This window comes from Anopheles merus, unplaced genomic scaffold (assembly GCF_017562075.2).
Source record: "Anopheles merus strain MAF unplaced genomic scaffold, AmerM5.1 LNR4000027, whole genome shotgun sequence".
Taxonomy (NCBI): domain Eukaryota; kingdom Metazoa; phylum Arthropoda; class Insecta; order Diptera; family Culicidae; genus Anopheles; species Anopheles merus.
In genome coordinates this window covers 202,501-207,500 of record NW_024427607.1, presented here as the reverse complement: position 1 = coordinate 207,500, position 5,000 = coordinate 202,501, and the positions used below count along the sequence as shown (strand labels likewise).

General features: G+C 46.0%; 1 non-coding gene across 1 annotated transcript; it reads left to right on the top strand.

The window, feature by feature from the left end:
• Positions 1–4,612: 4,612 nt before the first annotated feature.
• Positions 4,613–4,770, top strand: LOC121601109. Its single transcript, XR_006006001.1, has one exon. It is a non-coding gene; the product is annotated as a 5.8S ribosomal RNA (ribosomal RNA).
• The last annotated feature ends 230 nt before the right edge of the window (positions 4,771–5,000 follow it).

Genomic DNA, 5,000 nt, shown 5'->3' with positions numbered 1-5,000 from the left:
AGTGTTATGTTGGAGGTCGAGTGCGCTGCTTACCAAACTTTGAACGCGGTAACTTGTACTCGGCACCGACATGGACACTTCCAAACCCAAGGAATGAGTTGTGAGTTTTACTAAGAGAAACAGGTAATTGGCCGTTACCTATAATTCTTGATATGTGCGGGGAGTTCCTTAAGGTTCTTCCTCCCAGAGATCGTCACTATCTGGGACGTACATTAATTTGTACCTGCATTAGCGCACGCTTTTGTAGAGAGCATATCAAGACGTGAAGTGTTATGTTGGAGGTCGAGTGCGCTGCTTACCAAACTTTGAACGCGGTAACTTGTACTCGGCACCGACATGGACACTTCCAAACCCAAGGAATGAGTTGTGAGTTTTACTAAGAGAAACAGGTAATTGGCAGCGTTACCTATAATTCTTGATATGTGCGGGGAGTTCCTTAAGGTTCTTCCTCCCAGAGATCGTCACTATCTGGGACGTACATTAATTTGTACCTGCATTAGCGCACGCTTTTGTAGAGAGCATATCAAGACGTGAAGTGTTATGTTGGAGGTTGAGTGCGCTGCTTACCAAACTTTGAACGCGGTAACTTGTACTCGGCACCGACATGGACACTTCCAAACCCAAGGAATGAGTTGTGAGTTTTACTAAGAGAAACAGGTAATTGGCCGTTACCTATAATCTTGATATGTGCGGGGAGTTCCTTAAGGTTCTTCCTCCCAGAGATCGTCACTATCTGGGACGTACATTAATTTGTACCTACATAGGCACACGCTTTTGTAGAGAGCATATCAAGACGTGAAGTGTTATGTTGGAGGTCGAGTGCGCTGCTTACCAAACTTTGAACGCGGTAACTTGTACTCGGCACCGACATGGACACTTCCAAACCCAAGGAATGAGTTGTGAGTTTTACTAAGAGCAACAGGTAATTGGCAGCGTTACCTATAATTCTTGATATGTGCGGGGAGTTCCTTAAGGTTCTTCCTCCCAGAGATCGTCACTATCTGGGACGTACATTAATTTGTACCTACATAGGCACACGCTTTTGTAGAGAGCATATCAAGACGTGAAGTGTTATGTTGGAGGTCGAGTGCGCTGCTTACCAAACTTTGAACGCGGTAACTTGTACTCGGCACCGACATGGACACTTCCAAACCCAAGGAATGAGTTGTGAGTTTTACTAAGAGAAACAGGTAATTGGCAGCGTTACCTATAATTCTTGATATGTGCGGGGAGTTCCTTAAGGTTCTTCCTCCCAGAGATCGTCACTATCTGGGACGTACATTAATTTGTACCTACATAGGCACACGCTTTTGTAGAGAGCATATCAAGACGTGAAGGGTTATGTTGGAGGTTGAGTGCGCTGCTTACCAAACTTTGAACGCGGTAACTTGTACTCGGCACCGACATGGACACTTCCAAACCCAAGGAATGAGTTGTGAGTTTTACTAAGAGAAATAGGTGATTGGCCGTTTCACCTATAAGTCTTGATATGTGCGGGGAGTTCCTTAAGGTTCTTCCTCCCAGAGATCGTCACTATCTGGGACGTACATTAATTTGTACCTACATAGGCACACGCTTTTGTAGAGAGCATATCAAGACGTGAAGTGTTATGTTGGAGGTCGAGTGCGCTGCTTACCAAACTTTGAACGCGGTAACTTGTACTCGGCACCGACATGGACACTTCCAAACCCAAGGAATGAGTTGTGAGTTTTACTAAGAGAACAGGTAATTGGCAGCGTTACCTATAATTCTTGATATGTGCGGGGAGTTCCTTAAGGTTCTTCCTCCCAGAGATCGTCACTATCTGGGACGTACATTAATTTGTACCTACATAGGCACACGCTTTTGTAGAGAGCATATCAAGACGTGAAGTGTTATGTTGGAGGTCGAGTGCGCTGCTTACCAAACTTTGAACGCGGTAACTTGTACTCGGCACCGACATGGACACTTCCAAACCCAAGGAATGAGTTGTGAGTTTTACTAAGAGAAACAGGTAATTGGCAGCGTTACCTATAATTCTTGATATGTGCGGGGAGTTCCTTAAGGTTCTTCCTCCCAGAGATCGTCACTATCTGGGACGTACATTAATTTGTACCTACATAGGCACACGCTTTTGTAGAGAGCATATCAAGACGTGAAGTGTTATGTTGGAGGTCGAGTGCGCTGCTTACCAAACTTTGAACGCGGTAACTTGTACTCGGCACCGACATGGACACTTCCAAACCCAAGGAATGAGTTGTGAGTTTTACTAAGAGAAACAGGTAATTGGCAGCGTTACCTATAATTCTTGATATGTGCGGGGAGTTCCTTAAGGTTCTTCCTCCCAGAGATCGTCACTATCTGGGACGTACATTAATTTGTACCTACATAGCACACGCTTTTGTAGAGAGCATATCAAGACGTGAAGGTTATGTTGGAGGTCGAGTGCGCTGCTTACCAAACTTTGAACGCGGTAACTTGTACTCGGCACCGACATGGACACTTCCAAACCCAAGGAATGAGTTGTGAGTTTTACTAAGAGAAACAGGTAATTGGCAGCGTTACCTATAATTCTTGATATGTGCGGGGAGTTCCTTAAGGTTCTTCCTCCCAGAGATCGTCACTATCTGGGACGTACATTCATTTGTACCTACATAGGCACACGCTTTTGTAGAGAGCATATCAAGACGTGAAGTGTTATGTTGGAGGTCGAGTGCGCTGCTTACCAAACTTTGAACGCGGTAACTTGTACTCGGCACCGACATGGACACTTCCAAACCCAAGGAATGAGTTGTGAGTTTTACTAAGAGAAACAGGTAATTGGCAGCGTTACCTATAATTCTTGATATGTGCGGGGAGTTCCTTAAGGTTCTTCCTCCCAGAGATCGTCACTATCTGGGACGTACATTCATTTGTACCTACATAGGCACACGCTTTTGTAGAGAGCATATCAAGACGTGAAGGGTTATGTTGGAGGTTGAGTGCGCTGCTTACCAAACTTTGAACGCGGTAACTTGTACTCGGCACCGACATGGACACTTCCAAACCCAAGGAATGAGTTGTGAGTTTTACTAAGAGAAATAGGTGATTGGCCGTCTCACCTATAAGTCTTGATATGTGCGGGGAGTTCCTTAAGGTTCTTCCTCCCAGAGATCGTCACTATCTGGGACGTACATTCATTTGTACCTACATAGGCACACGCTTTTGTAGAGAGCATATCAAGACGTGAAGTGTTATGTTGGAGGTCGAGTGCGCTGCTTACCAAACTTTGAACGCGGTAACTTGTACTCGGCACCGACATGGACACTTCCAAACCCAAGGAATGAGTTGTGAGTTTTACTAAGAGAAACAGGTAATTGGCAGCGTTACCTATAATTCTTGATATGTGCGGGGAGTTCCTTAAGGTTCTTCCTCCCAGAGATCGTCACTATCTGGGACGTACATTAATTTGTACCTACATTGGCACACGCTTTTGTAGAGAGCATATCAAGACGTGAAGGGTTATGTTGGAGGTTGAGTGCGCTGCTTACCAAACTTTGAACGCGGTAACTTGTACTCGGCACCGACATGGACACTTCCAAACCCAAGGAATGAGTTGTGAGTTTTACTAAGAGCAACAGGTAATTGGCAGCGTTACCTATAATTCTTGATATGTGCGGGGAGTTCCTTAAGGTTCTTCCTCCCAGAGATCGTCACTATCTGGGACGTACATTAATTTGTACCTACATAGGCACACGCTTTTGTAGAGAGCATATCAAGACGTGAAGTGTTATGTTGGAGGTTGAGTGCGCTGCTTACCAAACTTTGAACGCGGTAACTTGTACTCGGCACCGACATGGACACTTCCAAACCCAAGGAATGAGTTGTGAGTTTTACTAAGAGAAACAGGTAATTGGCAGCGTTACCTATAATTCTTGATATGTGCGGGGAGTTCCTTAAGGTTCTTCCTCCCAGAGATCGTCACTATCTGGGACGTACATTAATTTGTACCTGCATAGCGCACGCTTTTGTAGAGAGCATATCAAGACGTGAAGTGTTATGTTGGAGGTCGAGTGCGCTGCTTACCAAACTTTGAACGCGGTAACTTGTACTCGGCACCGACATGGACACTTCCAAACCCAAGGAATGAGTTGTGAGTTTTACTAAGAGAAATAGGTGATTGGCCGTTCTCACCTATAAGTCTTGATATGTGCGGGGAGTTCCTTAAGGTTCTTCCTCCCAGAGATCGTCACTATCTGGGACGTACATTAATTTGTACCTGCATTAGCGCACGCTTTTGTAGAGAGCATATCAAGACACGGGACGTGTTGTGTTGGAGGTCGAGTGCGCTGCTTACCAAACTTTGAACGCGGTAACTTGTACTCGGCGCCGGCATGGACACGCCCAAACCCTAGTCTTGATGTGTGCGGGAAGTTCCTTAAGGTTCTTCCTCCCAGAGATCGTCACTATCTGGGACGTGCATTAATTTGTACCTACTCTAGCGCACGCTTTTGTAGAGAGCATATCAAGACGTCTCGTAAGAGACAACACTTGTACTTGTACAAATTTGAGTAACCCATTGTTGCAGGTCGAGTGTGTTGCATACCAAACTTTGAACGCGGTTACGCCACTCGGCGCCGAAAGGCACTCTTTAAACCCTAGGCAGGGGATCACTCGGCTCATGGATCGATGAAGACCGCAGCTAAATGCGCGTCATAATGTGAACTGCAGGACACATGAACATTGATAAGTTGAACGCATATGGCGCATCGGACGTTTAATCCCGACCGATGCACACATTCTTGAGTGCCTACTAATTACCAAAGTCTCATTTAGTTAACTACAGTGGCCGTCCGCGAAGGTGCCCGGGTCATCCGACGCACTGGGCGGTCGCTGTGCATAATGACGTGCTTGGTCCCCGTCTGCGGGTCCTCGGGCGTTGAAAGTGGACACTCTCGAGCGTATGTTGGATGCGTTTCGTGTTGGTGGTGTTTGATGCGTAGGGTTTGTGGTGTGTGTCAAGCCGCATGGTTCGAACTAAT